Source organism: Choloepus didactylus, chromosome 15, assembly GCF_015220235.1.
Source record: "Choloepus didactylus isolate mChoDid1 chromosome 15, mChoDid1.pri, whole genome shotgun sequence".
NCBI classification, from domain to species: domain Eukaryota; kingdom Metazoa; phylum Chordata; class Mammalia; order Pilosa; family Megalonychidae; genus Choloepus; species Choloepus didactylus.
This window is the reverse complement of record NC_051321.1, coordinates 32,179,691-32,198,138: the sequence shown is the minus strand read 5'-3', so window position 1 is coordinate 32,198,138 and position 18,448 is coordinate 32,179,691. Positions and strand designations below refer to the sequence as shown.

The window sequence follows — 18,448 nt, the reverse complement described above, 5'->3', positions numbered from 1 at the left end:
ACAATGTAGGAGTTCTACCTGTCTTGTTAGTATGCTTTATTTGAAATTCTTTGTAATCAATTTATCTTAAATTGTAAATTTTACATCATTCTGTAGTGAAAACAAGACCTAATTTCTCATCCCAGTTATACTGCTTTCTAGAAGTTCTAGGACTTGGGCAAGTTGTTTAATCTCTCTACATCTCATTTTCATCATCTGGAAAGCAGGAATAATAACTATGCTTCCTACTTCAAAGTACAGTTTTGAGGATTAAGTGAAATTATAAGTAGTGAAAATATTTTGGAAATTATAAAAGGCTGTACTCATCCAAGTTATTTTTCTCCTAAAGATGAACTAGGTATAATTACTCTTTTAATTAGCAAACTTTCTTCTCTCACTTGCACAATCTCTCATGTCTCTCTGCAGTGACATTGTTAACTGTTATTTTTCATTTCCTTGAATAACTGTAAATGATTGGAGCAGCTTGGTATAGTGGAACTCACACACGATTTGAAACCAAAAGTTTCAAATTCTGTTTTAACCATTTAATTCCTGTTTTAACCATTTACTTACCTGTCTTACCTTGGATAATGGTAGTAGTCGTAACAACGACAACAACAACAACAACAACAACAACAACAGCTACAAACACTTATATCTCAGAATATACACACCATGCAGACTTCTGGACACTACATGTATTAACTTACTTGATTCACTCACTTTATGAGGTATGTACTATTATTATTTGTGGAAACTGAGTCACCGAGAAGTTACTTTACTTCCCCAAGATCATACAGAGCTGGCATTCCAACTCAGTTTAGCTCCTGAATGAGTGCTCTTAACCACTTTGCTGCACTTAATCACCCTATTCCTCAGTTTCCTCACCTCTAAAATGATGATAATTATTCTCTTTACCTTACTATTTTGAGGATCAGCTAAGTGGGTATACATCAGTGATAGTTTATATCAGAATGAACCATAAGTATGAATTTTATATGCCAACTTTAGAATTAATATGTGTATCTTAGAATAGCTATTTTGTAGTTTTGTGTGTATGTGTGATTTCTTTGGAGTTGTATCTTTTGACTTACTTTGGAGAAATATGTTTTGGAAGAAAGGTGTGGATGGTATCAGCCTTTTTTCCCCTCAAACCTACAGAAGAATTGTGAGAAAAACTCTGTGATCACTCATATATCCCTCACCTGAATTGGCAATTGTAAACATTTTGTCACATTTGCTATTTCTCTATTTAGCTATACTTTTCTTTCTAAACCATTTGCGAGTTGTGGACATCCTGATATTTTCACGTCTAAATACTTTAGCATGTATTTCCTAAGAACAAGGGCATTCTCTATCATAACTACAATACAAGATCCTACTCAGGAAATTTAACATTGGCAACATTTTACTATTTAATATACAGTCTATATTCGGATTTCTTCAGTTGTCCTAATAATGTCCTTTATAGCATTTTGTTTTTTAAATCCAAGATGTAATTACATATTATATATGGTTTTGTCTCATTAGTCTCCCTTAATTTAGAACAGTTCCCTAGCTTTTTTTATTCATGAAGTTGACATTTTTGAAGAGTTCAAGACTAGTTGTGTTACAGAATGTCCCTCATTTGGATTTGTCTGATTGTTTCCTCCATGATTGGACTCAGGTTAAAAAATTGGGGCAGGAATATAATATATGTTGTGGTATCTTTGTCAGTGCATTATATCAGAAGGTATGTGATACCAGTTTGTTCTGTTATTGGTGATATTAAGTTTGATCATTTTATTAAAGTTGTACTCATCATATCTCTCCATTGTTAAAGATATCTTTATAATTAATAAATGTTCAGTGGAGTGAAAATTGGAGATTGTGTGGTTATCTTGTTCCACAACATTGTTTTACCCAATAGTTTTTGCATCCATTGATGATTCTTGCTGAATCACATATTCTGTGGCAATTGTAAAATCAATCCATTATTTTTAGGCAGTTCTAAATAATTTTTTTCTTCCTCTTTTATTTTGAAGTGGTCACTGTTTCCTTTTTGGGGAAGATGTTACGTGTAGACTATCAACATTTTCTTTTATTTATTTATTTATTAATTATCATATTTTAAATTGTAGAATATAACATAATTTTCTTTTATTTTTGTTTTTGAACTTAGACCGATGAAAGTTTACTTTTTCAGTTATAATTTGCAAGTTGTATTCTTTATGATTTTTATCTTTAATAGAAAACACTATTGAAATGGCTTAAAGAGTTGGGTTAAGTTTTTTTTTTATTTTATTTTGAAATAAATTCAAACTCACAGGAACAGTTGCAAAACAATACAAACCCCATACACAGAACTCCAGCATACCCTGACCCCCCTCCCCCAATACCCCAATCCATCAACTTTAACATCCTGTCACACCATCATTTCTTTCTTTCCCTCCTTCCCTCGCTCCCTATCATCCATCATCTATTGCTCTGTCTTCTGAACATATGAGAGCAAGTTGCACACATCCTTGAACAAACAATATAATTCACATATACATTTCCCATGAATGAGAACATTCTTTTATGCAATCACATTAAGCGCAGCTAAGAAGTTCAAGAAATTCAACATTGAGACAAAGCTTACATTCTATATTTCCCTTTTTTTCTTATGTCCCAGCTGTGTCCCTTGAGCCTCCTCTCCTCCATCCTCAGATCCCACCCAGGATCATCCTTGGCATTTAATTGTCATTATGTATTTAGACTGTCTTTTTTTTCAATTGTGGAAACATATATACAGCTTAAATCTTCCCATTCTAACCCCTACCTAACATTCCGTTAGTGGGATTAATCACATTCAGAATATTGCAATGCCATCACCTTCCCACCATCCATTACTAGAAATTTCTCTTCACCCCAAACAGAAACCCTACACTCATTTCTTAACTTCCCATTGCCCCTTCCCCAATTCTTGTAACCCATACTCTACTTTTCATCTCTGTGGTCATATTCTCTGATACTTTCTTTGTGTTTACCATGGGGCTTAAATTTAACATCTTAAATCTGTAACAATCTTGCTTTTCTTTGAAACCAACTTAACTTCAATAGGACACATAAACTATGTTCCTGTACTCCTCCATTCCCCCACCTTTATGTAGTTCTTGTCAAAAATTACATATTTTACATTGAGTCCAAAACCACTGATTTATCATTACAGTTTATGTATTTTAGATCCTGTAGGAATTAAATAGTGTAGTTACAAATCAAAAATACGGTAATATTGGTATTTATAGCTACCATGTGATCTTTACTGGAAATCTTTATTTCTTCATGTGGTTTCAGTCAATTGTTTAGTGTCTTTTCCTTTCAGCCTGACAATTCCCTTTAGCATTTCTTATAGGACTGATCTACTGGTGATGAAGTCCCTCGGCTTTTGATTATCTGGGAATGTTTTCATCTCCCCCTCATTTTTAACCTCTAGGTGTTTGTGAATTTTCTAAGTCTCTAATGGTTATTAATTTCTATTTGTATTCCATTGTGGTCAGAGAATGTGCTTAGAATAAATTCAATTTTTTAAAATTTATTGAGGCTTGTTTTATGTCCCAGCCTACGGTCTATTCTGGAGAAAGATTCGTGATCACTAGAGAAGAATGTGTGTCCTGGTGATTTGGGATGTAATGTTCTATATATGTCTGTTAAATTTCTCTATATCTCTCTCTCCTTTCTTTGTTTCTCTGTCGGTCGGGCTCCCTTTAGTATCTGAAGTAGGGCAGGTCTTTTCTTAGCAAAATCTCTCAGCATTTGTTTGTGAAAAATATAAGGTCTCTGTCAAATTTGAAGGAGAGTTTTGCTGGATAAAGTATTCTTGGTTGGAAATTTTTCTCTCTCAGAATTTTAAATATGTCATGCCACTGCCTTCTCGCCTCCATGGTGGCCGCTGAGTAGTCACTACTTAGTGTTATGTTGTTTCCTTTGTATGTGGTGAATTGCTTTTCTCTTGCTGCTTTCAGAACTCCTTCTCTTCAGTCTTTGAGAGTCTGATCAGAATATGTCTTGGAGTGGGTTTATTTGGATTTATTCTATTTGGAGTTCGCTGGGCATTTATGCTTTGTGTATTTATATTGTGTAGAAGGTTTGGGAAGTTTTCCCCAACAATTTCTTTGAATACTCTTTCTAGACCTTTACCCTTCTCTTCCCCTTCTGGGACACCAATGAGTCTTAAATTTGGACGTTTTATTTTATCTATCATATCCCTGAGGTCCATTTCAATTTTTTCGATTTTTTTCCCCATTCTTTCTTTTGTTCTTTCGTTTTTCATACTGTGGTCCTCGAAGACGTTGAGTCGTTGTTCAGCTTCCTCTAGTCTTATACTATGAGTATCCTGAATCTTTCTAATTTGGTCAACAGTTTCTTTTATTTCCATAAGATCTTCTATTTTTTTATTTACTCTTGCAAGTTTTTCTTTATGCTCTTCTAGGGTCTTCTTCATGTCCTTTGTATCCTGTACCATGCACTTCTTCATGTCCTTTATATCCTGTGCCATGCTCTCATTGTTTGTCTTTAGTGCTTTGATTAATTGCTCCAAGTATTGTGTCTCCTCTGATCTTTTGATGTGGGTGTTTGGGTTTGGGTTTTCCATATCGTCTGGTTTTATCATATGCTTTAAAATTTTCTGTTGTTTTTGGCCTCTTGGCATTTGCTTTACTTGATAGGGTTCTTTCAGGATATGAAAAACACCGATCTGTAATTTGTCAGATCTACAGCTGGGTGGCATACACTTTCTCTAACTAACCAGCAGATGGCTTCCACGAGTCACCTATTCCCCTCAAGTCAGCTCTCCCCAACTTTGTCTTTGTGGTGTATGGGGATCTGATTCTTGTGGGGTTCAATTGGTGCACCATGTTTGGGTGTGTTGTTGGTGCTGTATGCCCTGAATGTGGGGCATGTGTCTGAGTGGTTAGGGAGGCAGGGCAGCTTTAATAATCAAACCTCCCAGGTGTTCACGGAGATTTAAGGCTGTTGTAAGAGTCTAAACCTTCATTCAGTCTCGCCGCAGATTGTCTCTGCTGCTGACCGACAAGTCCTTGGTATTGGCGTAGGGTCCCTGGGATTTCCAAGTGGGTTCCCCTTCCCAGCCATGCTCTTCCAGGACCTCTGCTGAGGAAAGGCTGTGCCACGTCACAAGCGCGCTCTGGCCCTCCAGGGAAGCTCTGGGCCACCGGGCCGCTTGGGGCCACTCCCAGCCTGCTGTAAAGATGGCTAAATAGGGCGTGTTAATTTCCCCCTTTTCACACAGCTCTGCCTTCCCAGCTCTGGGACAGTTAGCTGTGGGTGCACTAAACGCCACTGTCCACGGCCGATATTGTGACGTGTGCATGTGTTGTGGGAAACACTCCCCGTCACACTGGGACCCTTGGCACGGCTCTGGGCTGTGGCTCCGGCCCTGAGCAGGAGCATCCTCAGCCTGCCGGGAAGATGGCTGCAAGGGGTGCAGTTTCTTTCTCCTTTTGGCTCCCCTCTGCCCTCCTGGCTCTGAGACAATTAGCAGCCGGAGCAGGAAGGGCTGTCTTCCACGCCAGATATTGAGGCATTCACAAGGCCCGCTCCTTCTGTGCTTCACTGCACGGTTCTTGCTGCCATATCTGTAGCCGCTCCTGTTTTTTGTTTTGTTTTTTTTTTTAAAGAACTAGTCCGTCTCCAAACGCCAACCCACGGTTTCCCCACACCACAGCACGGCCGCTGGACTTTCAGCCAGCTCACTCACTTGTTTCAGAACGCAGACTCCCGGTTTCACCAAATGCACGGTCCCTGTGGATTTAGCAGACCTTGTCCGGTTGGTGCATCGCTGGACCTGGTGTTCTGGGTCACTTTCTGGCTTTTATCTAGTATTTTTCACTGAGGTGTTTTTTTGCCCTGTCTCATCTAGCCGCCATCTTAGGTTCTCTGGGTTAAGTTTTTTAAGGGCTTATAGTAGTAAAAAAGTACGTCAAAGTCACCTGGAGGGCTTTTTAAAACACCTGTTGCTTGGAGCTCACTCCTAGAGTTTTTAAATTCAATAGGCCTTGGGTGGGGCTTGATAATTTGCATTTCTAACTAGCTTTCAGGTAATGCTCCTGGTTCTGGGGCCATGCTTTGAGAGCCACTGTGGCTTATTTAAGCCTTTCAAGCTGATATTTTGCTCATGACTATTTGGGCAATTTTTTTAAAATGCAATTTTATTGAGATATATTGACATACTAGATAATCATCCAAAGTGTACAAACAAACAGTGGTTCACAGTATCACCATATAGTTGTGCATTCATCACCCCAATCAATTTTTGAACATTTTTATTACTCCAAAAAAGACAATAAAAATAAGAATAAAAATTAAAATAAGAACACCCAAAACATCCCATATTCCTTATCCCCCCCCATTATTTATTTATTTTTTTGTCTTTATTTTCTTACTCATCTGTCCATACACTGGATAAAGGGAGTGTCATTCACAAGTTTTCACAGTTACATGGTCACGCTGTAAAAGCTATATAGTTATACAGTCATCTTCAAGAGTCAAGGCTACTGGATTGCAGTTTAACAGTTTTAGGAATTTCCTTCTAACTATTCTAATACAGTAAAAACTTAAAAGGGTATCTATATAATGCATAAGTATAACCTCCAGAATGACCTCTTGACTCTGTTTGAAATTTCTCAGCTACTGAAACTTTATTTTGTTCCATTTCTCTTCCCCCTTTTGGTTCAAGAAGTCTTTCTCAATCCCATGATGCCAGGGCCAGACTCATCCCCAGGAGTCATGTTCCACATTGCCAGGGAGATTTACATCTATGGAGAAATGTCCCGTATGGAAGGGGGCAGTGAGTTTACCTGCAGAGTTAGTTTAGAGAGGCCACATCTGAGCAACAAAAGAGGTGCTCTGGGTGTGACACTTAGATGTAATTATAAGTAGGCTTAGCTTCTCCTTTGCAAGAATAAGTTTCATAAGGGCAAGCCCCAAGATTGAGGGCTTGACCTTTTAAATTGGTAGTCGCCAGTGCTTGCGAGAACATCAGGAATTCCCCAGGTGTGGAAGTTTAATATTTCCACTTTTTTCCCCATTCCCTCAAGGGGGCTTTGCAAATACTTTTTTATTCTCTGCATTTGGGCCATTTTTCATCTCTTGTGTTGTGCCTTTCATTTTCATAGGTTCTGCCGTTTTTTTCAAACTTTAGAGTTCTTCCTTATATTCACCCAGTGTTTTCTTTATATCCTTCATCTCTTTTGCCATATTTTCCCTCAACTTGTTCATTTGATTTTTGGAATGTTTTAGGAGATATGTTTGATTAATGATTAGTTGTTTCAATTCCTTTATCTCAGTTGAAGTGTAAGTTTGTTCTTTGGGCCATTATCTTCATTGTTCCTAACGTGATTTGTAGTTTTCTGTTGTCTACGCATCTGGTTATCTTGATTACCCCAGTTCAGATTTTCCCAGGTCAGAATGGTCTCAGGTCTCAGAAGAGAGAAATATTCAGTATCAGGTTTCCCTGAGGGTGTGTCTTAGAAGATTGACAGACTTTCCTGTGAGGCCTCTAGCCACTGTGCTTTTCCTAACTTGCCCAGCATGTGGCATCTGTCAGCCTGTTGCTCCCCAGTGGTGTAAAGAGGTGTGGCCCCTTTAATTCTCAACTTAAGTTATTTCTGTTTTGACTGTTTTCCCCCAGGCCCTGGGATCTGAGTTCTGAAGGGAGGGCTGGCACTTGAGCTGGGCCCCACTTTCCTTCTTTTAGGGAAGATACACCCCCTAGGGAGTTGTCTTCTGCATTTGAATTACTGCTTTGTCTCACTTACTCTGTTAACTCCACCCCTGCCTGGGTCAGAGCTCTGAGAGCTGAAAATGCCTGAGGCTTTTTCCACTGAGCCACTCAGGTTGAGCGAGAGAAAAAAGGGGAAAGAAAACCCCTTTTCAGAGCCAGTGCCACCCCTCCCCCCCAGTTTCACCTGTCGGCCAGATAGTGTTCAGTCTTCTGTGCTCCTTTTCTTGGGGCAGAGGCTTTTATGAGTATTCTAAGCACAGTTGTCTCCAAAAGCTTCTGTATTTCTTTTTCTGTTAGCCCCACTTCCTCTCCACTGGGAGCGACCTCAGGTACTTTGCTGCTTGTTAGGGGTTTGTCTGTTTTTGTAGCTTGTATTCAGCAGACCAGATTTGTTAATTAAAATCCCCTTGGAGCTAGGTTGAGCTATGTTCGCTTGCTCCCGACCGGAACTGCTGCTTTCTCCCACAGCGAGGTTTTGCAGCTCAGCCTGCTTTGGGGGAAGGGAGCTCCTGGTGTGGATCAGCAGGTTTTACTTATAGCTTTTATGCTGTGATCTCAGCCATTCCAGACTAGTGTATGATGTGTGGACAGTCACGGTTGTCCCCCAGCAGTTGTTCCAGACTATTTACTAGTTGTTCCTGGCTGTTTATTAGTTGCTCTAGAGGGCTAACTAAATTCCGCACCTCTCTATGCTGCCATCTTGCCCCGCCTTCTGGGCTGTTTTTATACTCATTTGCTTTCTCTTTAGCAAATTTCATTCTGGTATATGTGAGAGTAGTGTTGATATAGTATGGTGGAATAATTTGAAATTCATGTTAGTGGATTTTGATAAATGGTGGAAAAATTGTGACAGTTGGCTGAATTTCTGAATAGGATCTCATTAATCTGGCTAATCCAAAATTGACTATATTGTAATGAAAATGGTTATAGGCTATTTTAAAACTTGTCATAGCATTTATATTTGTTGAATTTTGTTTCCTTGATTTGAAGCACTGATCCCTTAGTTCTCACTGAATTGGGTATCCATAGTGGTCAGTTTGGCCTTTTAGTACTTAACTGATGTCTGCATACAGTTCAGCAACTTGGATCTGTTAAGTCTATGCAATTAGTAAAGCAAATGGCACATTTTGTGTGTCATAGAGATATTTTCACCTCTACAGAATTCGGCTAGTCTCCTTCCTCCTTGTTTCCCCCATTAGAAATACTATAAACATCAGAGAGACTAGCGTGACCTTAATATTTGTTTCCAGACTAAATCACAGCCTTGAAGCAGTTATTTGCTATCGAATAAAAAGTTTAATTTCACGCCCTAATTAGTGCTAGTACGTGCAGGTGGATATTTATTTTATGTGGCTAAAGTGATCTGCCTTTGCAAATTACTTGCCAGTCAGCAGAGCTGTAATTTCTTATGCATAGTTAGTGGTAGGTTCCAGTTCTCTTAGTAAGTTTTGTATTTAAGTGCTTGTATTTATGAGTTGGGGTTGGGAATCAGTCGCCAAATTTTGGCCACACTCGGATTTGGCTAACAGCTTTTTTGAAAGGCTCAGGGATTGAATTTGTACTAGCATCCCCGAACCAATTAATTACATAAAGCAGTAGGAAAGAGCAGTCTCTTGTTTTCAATTGACTTGCAAATGTAATCAGGACCTAAAAAGAATGATGCTTGGTGGAAAAGACCTAAGAGCAGATTCTCTTTCTTATTGAGAAATAGAATATATTGTAGTTAAAATTTGAGTATTTAGAGAAGCTTAAAAAGTAGTGAGATAAACTGCGGGAAAGACGCAGAAGATTTTGAGATTGGATGGTACCTTTAACTGAGTATTTAATTGCTTATTGAAGCCATGAAGTTTAAACTTTTTCTATTTTGAAGTGAGACTTTTGTTAGATTTGGATTAAGAGTAAATATGATGAATCAGAAAGAAGCAGAATACTGCTTCCTTACTAAGTGGGGCAGTTATTTGCCTTCTTATGTAAAATGCCACCATATTTACAGCAGGTCATAGGCTTAAGCTTCGGGAAGGATCATGTACTTCAAGCTTTTTAACCTTTCTTTGACCATGAGCCTCATTAAAACTTTGTCGTATGCCACAAGATCCTTTCTCCAGATGTGTACATACACACATTTTTGTACACAATTTTGGGAGATTCACAGATCTATCCATGGACCATAGGTTATGAGCACTGACTTAGCCTTATTTTTTTTATTGTTACATAATATATTTTAATTAAAAAGCCTTTGTTGATAATTTTCATTTCAACATAACTAGTTGTGACTCCTTTAATACGGGTATGACGATAAGGTCTAAGCTTCATCATAAAATAACATTTTGAGAAGCTAATAAAAAGTTGAGTATGTTGTTTGATAGTGTCTGGAAAAAAAATGGTACAGAAAGGACTTGGCTGGTAGTTATCAAAAATCCTACTGAAACTTCCTGTTCTTAATTTTCTCATTCCCTTAGCCACCCAGGCAAGCAACCACATTTTATCCCTGTCTATGATGATGGAATTTTACTTGTCAGGGATATGTGAATAGATACACTTAAATCCTCTAAATGCTATCCTCCTGATATTTCTAGGATTTTTCTACTTTTATCAGTTTTATTAAAGAGAATAGTGTGACCAAGCAAGATCAGTTTACCCCCAACTAGTATACTTTACATCTAGGAGCATTTAGAATACACTTCTTTCTATCAAGGTCAACCTTAAACGCTGTCAGCTCATTCAGTTATTTATACTCTGCAGTTCTTGGAGACCTGGGAACATTTATCTTCTTCTCTTTTTCTTCATCCTCTTAAGATGTCAACACTGGAGATGCTATCCATCTAGTTAACTCATTCAAGAAACAGTATTTCTTTAGGTCAGCAGCACACTTAGGGCAAAAGACCTGGCTTGGATTTTATCTTAGGTATCCCACATGCCATCTGGAAAATGGTTTTTACAAGGCATTAATAAAAAATATCATGCCTCCTCCTTTAAAAAATGAGCAGCTGAGACTCAGGGAAGTTATGTGACTTGTCTGAAGTCAAAGTTTGATGACAGCCTGGACTACATGTATTTCCCAAGTCTAGCCCTAGTTGGTGCCCTTTCCACTTCACTCCTCTTTTTTTTTTTTGTTTATGGTTGAACTTTGTATTTTTTCCTTTGGATACGATTGCTAGATAAATTGAGGCATGTGTGTGTGTGTGTGTATGTTAGTGCTTTGTGGACTTGTTTAAGAAAGCCTTCTCTATTCCAAGGTCATGAAAATAGTCTCTTGTATTCTCTACTGAAAGCTTTATAGTTTTGCCTTTTACATTTTTTAGTCTATCTAGAATTGATTTTTGTGTTTGGTGTGAGGAAGGGATCCCATTTCATTTTTTTTCATCTGGATTTCCAATGGTCCTAGCATCATTTTTTTGAGGAATGCATATTCTCCACTGATCTGCAGTGCTACCTCCGTCATGTATCATGCCATTAACTGCATTGGTCTGCTTCTGGACTTGCTATTCTGTTCCGTTGTTCTATTTATCTATCCCTGTGTCAGTACCAGATAGTGTTTTTTTGTCTAGCTTTATAATAATTCCTTGATACATGGTAGTTAAATTCACATGCCTTGTTATTTTTCTTCAAGGGTTTCTTGGCTATGCGTGACTCTTTATACCTTTATAAAGATTTTACAGGCAGCTGTCAAATAAAAAAACAACAAAACAACAACCTAAAGGCAAACAAAATAATAAACTTCTTAGTATCCAAGTTAATTATTAATCGAAACCAAGATATGGAGTTATTTAAAAAACATTTTATTTTTGAATATGTAAAACATGTGGCATAGTCACAAGACTCAAAATGTACAAAAGGACATACAGTGAAAACTCTCTTATTCATCTTCTAACCATTTCCCCCCACAGAGGCCTTGTTCCTTGAGGTATCTTTAAGTTGGAAGATTTTTTTTTTTTTAATGTTAAGAGGCAGTGGGGTATAGTGATGAAAGAGCACTTTGAGTCAGATGAGTTAAGCATTTGACCCTTTGACAAATCTTCTGTTTGTTGGAGTTTTTTAGTTGTTGGTCCTGGACCCTACTCTTTTCTGTTTATACTTTGCTCCTAGGTGATTTCATCTGTGCCCTAGGCTTTGAAATGCCTTCTGTGTGCTGATGACAGCTAATGTTCCAGTATTCTCCAGCTCATCGTTCTCTGACTTCTAGATTTATGTATTCAACTGACTGTCCACTTGAATGCTGCATAGTTATTTCAGACTAAATAGAGTCTAAAATTGAAATCTTGATTTAAAAAAAAAATCTTGATTTTTGTTGGTCTTCCCATCCCATCATTACTCTATACCGTCATTTTACTCTGTTACGGAAGCCCCAAACCTGGGAACATCCTTGATACCTCGCTTTTCCTTACCCCAATAGCCAATCCATCATCAGATCCTATCTGCTCTACTTCGAAAATGTATCTCAAATTCACTTCTCTGCTTCTACTATCATTAATTTAATGGGCTACTGTAATTTCTTGTATGGAAAAATACAATAGTATCCTTAACTATTCTCCCATTAATTCCAATCTCCACCCAACAGCTGGAGTGGATCTTCAAAAATCTAAATTTAAAACTTTTCAGTATTTTTCTTTGCACTTAGCCAAGCATGGTAAGACTTTGTTGTCCTGCCAGGTGGATCAGGTCTTTTCCTGCCTACGTCTTTGACAATCTCATGCCAATACTCCCACTCTCCAATTACAGTCTAGTTATCTCTGGTCTTTTGCCAAACTCTTGCCCACTTTAAGGCCTTTCCATTTGCTGTTCTCTCTGAACCCCGACTTTTTGTTTGACTCCTTTATATCCTTTGTATCTCATTTCAAATGTCACTTAGAGAGGCTTTCCCTAACCCCCCTATTTGAAGTAAACCCCCCTCTCCCTAATTGTCTATTATTTGTTAGAAAATAAATTCTGTGAGGGTAAAGTTTTGTCATTTTGCCTTCTAGTATGTCCTGTTGGAGACAACAAATAAGTATTTGTGAAGTCACTTATCTTCCCTAATTTTTTATCTTGTAAACTACCCATCCTACCTCATGGAGTCATCATAGGGAGCAAATCAAAAATAGTTTATCAATATTTTAATGTCCATATGTTAATTGTTGATAAAGAAGCTTTAGTATTTTTTTAAGACAATATAGGACATTTGAGAATGTAAAAACAAACCAAAACAAAATCCTGCTACCTCATACAACCTTTAACTTTAATTTTGTTTAAAAAAAAAAATTAAGGATTACTGTATCTAACAGCCTCTTCTTTCTTCTATTTCTGTTCCAGGCAGCTTCCAAAACATTTTTTAAGGGCTCACATCAGTTTGAACAGATTAATTTTATATACTTTTAAAGGCTTGTGGGCAAATTCAAATGTGTATTTTTTTTTCATTTTTTATTGTGAAATATAACATATATACAGAAAAGTGATAACTTTCAAGTACGATTTAACAAGTAGAGAGCAAATTTCAAAGAATGGTTATGATTATGGTTCCACAATTTCAGGTTAATTCTTATTGTGATATATATATACAGAAAGGTGATAACTTTCAAAGTACAATTTGGAACCTATAGAGCAAATTTCAAAAAGAATGTTATGGGTTACAGTTCCACCATTTCAGTTACTTCCTTCTGGCTATTCTAATGCCCTAGCAACTAAAAAAAAAATAATAATAATAAATAAATAAAAAAACCATTTATATAAAGATTCAGCATTTGTAATCCTTTGTTAAATCCTATCTTGTCTGTTGCTACCCCTTCCTCTTGTTTAATCACTTTCTTGATCTTCAGGGATGTCGAGGCAGTGCCACCCTAACTTTGTTCATTTTGAAAAGGAGTGTTGACATTATGGGAAAGGGGGATGCATCTGGTTGATGTTCTTGAAAAGGCTGTTGCCTCTGGGTTTTGGGACTTGTCTGGAATAGGAACACTCTGGAGGATTTAAGTTTCTGAAGAATAAACTTAGGGACCAAGTATTCTTTAGGGTTTTCAGGACTGCTGTTGATTGATTGGGCTTGTCCCACTGTGGCCAATTGGCATATCTTGCTGAAGCTTGCATTAAAGTAACCTCCAGGATAGCCTCTAAACTCTGTCAAATGTGTATTTTGATGCTGGTGTGAAAAGGGGTAACTGTAAAAGATTCTCTATCATATTTAGACACGATATTTTACATATTTTACTTTTGATAATTATAGTTTTTACAAGAACTTTGCCTAAGGAGCTTTTCTTGAAACTAGTCTGTATCTAATCAGGATTTCTTGATATGGCATACAATCTGATTTATCTTTTACAACAACTTATAGAGTGAAGAGGTTACGATTTACTCTATATGGTAACTGTATCTCTTGTTGTGATTCAAATATTGCAGCCATTGAGGAGTGGTATTAAACTTGGAAAATGGTGTAATTTGAAGCCCTTGAAACATGTTTTTTGATAAGAAAAACAATTCTCAAAAAAAAATATTCAAGTGGGAGAAATGAGTACTTTTTTTTTAATTTTGAAATAAATTCAAAGTTATAGGAACAGTTGCAGAAACAATACTAACCCCATACACAGAATTCCATCATACCCTGACCCCCCTCCCCCGATAGCTCAATCTACCAACTTTAACATGCTGTCACATTGCTATTTCTTTCCCTCCCTATCTATCATCCATCATCTATTCCTCTGTCTTCTGAACATATGAGAGCTAGCTGCACACATCCTAAAACATACACTATAATTCATGTATACACTTCCCATGAACAAGAACATTCTTTTATGCAATCCCATTAAGCGCAGTTAAGAAGTACAAGAGATTCAACAATGATACAAAGCTTACACTCTATATTTCCTTTTCCTTATGTCTCAACTGTGTCCCTTTGAGCCTCCTGTCCTCCATCCTCCAATCCCATCCAAGTTCATCCTTGGCATTCAGTTGTCATCTATTTAGGCTGTCTTTTTTTTTTTCAGTTATGGAAACATACATACAGCCTAATCTTCCCATTCCACACCCCCTCCTAGCCTTCCATTAGTGAGATTAATCACATTTAGAATGTTGTAATGCTCTTTCCCACCATCCATTACTAGAAATTTCCCTTCACCATCAAACAGCAACCCTGCACTCATTTCTTAACTCCCCATTGCCCCTTCCCCCATTTCTCTTAACCCATACTCTACTTTTCATCTCTATGGTTATATTCTCTGATAATTTCTTTGTGTTTACTGTGGGGCTTAAAATTAACCTCTTAAATCCATAACAATCTTGTTTTTCTTTGATACCACCTTCACTTCAATAGGACACATAAACTATGTTCCTATACTCCTTCATTCCCCCACCTTTATATAGTTGTCTAAAATTACGTATTTTACATTGAGTTCAAAACCACTGATTTGTCATTAGAGTTTGTGTATTTTATATCATGTAGGAGGTAAATAGTGGAATTACAGTTCAAAAATTATTGACTTCTATTTGTATTCCATTGTGTTTGGAGAATGTGCTTTGAGTATATTCAATTTTTTTTTTTTTTTAATTTCTTGAGGCTTGTTTTATGTCCCAGCTTATGGTCCCTTCTGGAGAAACATCCGTGATCACTAGAGAAAAATGAGTGTCTTGGTGATTTGGGATGTAAGGTACTATATATGTCTGTTAAAATTCTCTGTATCTCTTCCTCCTTTCTTTGTTTCTCTGTTGGTAGGGCTCCCTTTAGTATCTGAAGTAGGGCAGGTCTTTTATTGGCAAAGTCTCTCAGCATTTTGTTTGTCTGTGAAAAATTTAAGCTCTCCCCTCAAATTTTGAAGGAGAGTTTTGCTGGATAAAGTATTCTTGGTTGGAAATTTTCCTCTCTCAGAATTTTAAATATGTCATGCCACTGCCTTCTCGCCTCCATGGTGGCCGCTGAGTAGTCACTACTTAGTCTTATGTTGTTTCCTTTGCATGTGGTGAATTGATTTTCTCTTGCTGCTTTCAGAATTTGCTCCTTCTCTTCAGTCTTTGAGAGTCTGATCAGAATATGTCTTGGAGTGGGTTTATTTGGATTTATTCTATTTGGAGTTCGCTGGGCATTTATGCTTTGTGTATTTATATTGTGTAGAAGGTTTGGGAAGTTTTCCCCAACAATTTCTTGAATACTCTTTCTAGACCTTTACCCTTCTCTTCCCCTTCTGGGACAAACCAATGAGTCTTAAGTTTGGACGTTTTATTTTATCTATTGTATCCCTGAGATCCATTTCAATTTTTTCGATTTTTTTTTTTCCATTCTTTCTTTTGTTCTTTCATTTTCTGTTCTGTGTACTTCTAGGACACTGAGACATTGTTCATCTTCCTCTAGTCTTGTATTGTGAATATCCAGAGTCTTTTTAATTTGGCCAACAGTTTCTTTTATTTCCATAAGATCTTCTATTTTTTTTTATTTACTCTTGCAATGTCTTCTTTATGCTGTTCTAGGGTCTTCTTTATGTCGCTTATATCCTGGGCCTTGGTCTTCTTGATGTCCTTTAAATCCTTTGCCATGTTTTCATTCCTTGATTGTAGTTCTTTGATTAATTGTGCCAGGTACTGTGTCTCTTCTGATCTCTTGATTTGTGTGTTTGGAGCTGGATTCTCCATATCGTCTGGTTTTATCATATGCATTAAGATTTTCTGTTGTTTTTGGCCTCTTGGCATTTGCTTTGCTTGATAGGGTTCTTTCAAGTTGTAAAAAAAAAAAATACCATCTAATTTTCAGGAAACACAGTTTGGTGGCGTACACTTTCTCTACCTAACCAGCAGATGGCATCTGTGAGTCACCTATATCCCTCAGGTCAGTTCTCCACCTTGTCCCTTTGGTGTGTGGGGAAATGATTCTTGTGGGTTCAGTTGGAGAACTTAGTTTGGGTGTGTTGCTGGAGCCGTCCACCCTGAATGTGGAGTGTGTGTACGGGTGGCAAGGGAGGAAGGACAGCTTTAATATTCAAATCTCCCAGGTTCCCAGAGATTCAAGGCCGCCACAAGAGTCTAAGCCTTCATTTCATTTCAGCCCAAGACCCTCTCTCTCACTGTCCCACAAACCACCGAACTTGGCATAGTGTCCCTGGGTTCTCTGAGTGTGTCCCCCCGCCCAGCTGCAATCCTCCAGGAGCTCTGCCGAGGGAATGCTGTGCTACGTCACCAGTGCGTGCTGTCCCAAAGGTAAGCCCTGGGCCGCTGGGCTGTGCAGGGGCGCTTTCAGTGTGATGCAAAGATGGCTGAATGGGGCATCTCAACACCTCCGTCCTCGCACAGTTCCTCCTTCCCAGCTCCGGGACAACTGGCGGGGCTCTGGGCTGTGGGAATGGCCCCAGGCAGAAGTTTATCCAGCCCTCCTGGGAGCCAGCTGCTAGCCGCGGGGTTTCTTTCTGCTTCCAGCTCTCCCCTCCGTTCCCCCGGCCCCGAGGGTATCTGCAGCGGGCTATCTTCCAGGCCAGACACCGAGAGGCTGGCCCAGCCCCCTCTTGCTGTGTTTTACTGCATGGTTCCCACTATTGCAACTGCAGCTGCTCCTGGGTCCCCCCCCCCTTTTTTTTTAAAAGAGTCAGTTGACCTCCAAATGCCAAACCCTGGCTTCCCCAGACCACTGTGCAGCTGTGGGTCTTCCAGCCAGCTTACTCACTCGTTTCAGAATGCCGACTCCCAGTTTGACCAAGTATATGACCCCTGTGATACTAGCAGACCTCGTCCAGCTGGCGCATCACTGTAACCGGTATTCTGGGTCACTTTCTGGTTTTTATCTAGTGTTTTTCAAGGAGGTGTTTTTTTGCCCTGTCTCACCTAGCCGCCATCTTAGTTTCTCCCTGAGTACTTTTGTGAAATTTATTATTTTGGAATGTGTAAAGTTTGCTCATGTTTGGAATTTACAAGCAAATGGAATTTATAGTACTAAAACGTAGCACTGTCTGCATATAAAATTCTTTGTTTTTTTTGTGTCTTAGGTTAATCACTTGTTCCTGAGTCAATTGTGAGAATAAATACCAAAGGGAAATTTGTCTTTATTTCTTAGCCGTGGTTTCAGCTTTCTAGTTCAAGCTTCACAAAGAGGTCCTCTTTGTCATCAGTGTAAGTTGGAGCTGATCCAGACAGACTCTTTACAAAAATGGCAATGTTGATATGTGCCTTAATTTGCTAAATTTCTTTTAAAAATAATTCCAAGCTATTTCCTACCTAGAACAGTGGCTTCTAAACTTGATGATGTGACTTATCGAAATAAATTTTGAGTACCCATGCCAAGTATTTTTGTTTGTTAATTTACAAATTGTAGGCATGTACAGTTTTTTTTTTATTTTTTAAAAATTAGAGCAGTTGTTGGTTTATAGCAAAAAACATGCAGAAAGTATCAAGTTCCCATATCACCATTTACCTGTTCACACAATTTTCCCTATTATTAACATTTTTCATTAGTGTGGTAAGTTTTACGGTCAATGAACAGTATTATTGCTATTATGCTACTTATGATAGTCCTTAGTTTCCGTTAGGGGTCACTCTTTGGGTGTATAGTTCTAAGCGTTTTTAAATTTTTTATTCCAGTAATAAATATACAACCTAAAATTTCCCCTCTTAAAATTTTTTCTTTATTTAGTAATATATATACAACTTCAAATTTCCCTGAAATTTAACCCTGAATGTGGTTAGATCATATGGTGTTTGTAGTTTGTACTTTTGCATCTGGCTTATTTCAGTGAACATGATGTCTTTAAAGTTCATCCATGTTGT

General features: G+C 38.0%; 1 protein-coding gene across 6 annotated transcripts in view; it reads left to right on the top strand.

Annotated features, from left to right (window-relative positions):
- The window catches only part of BTRC (beta-transducin repeat containing E3 ubiquitin protein ligase), a 227,594-nt gene that overhangs the window by 27,232 nt on the left and 181,914 nt on the right, over positions 1-18,448 (top strand). The window lies entirely within an intron of this gene.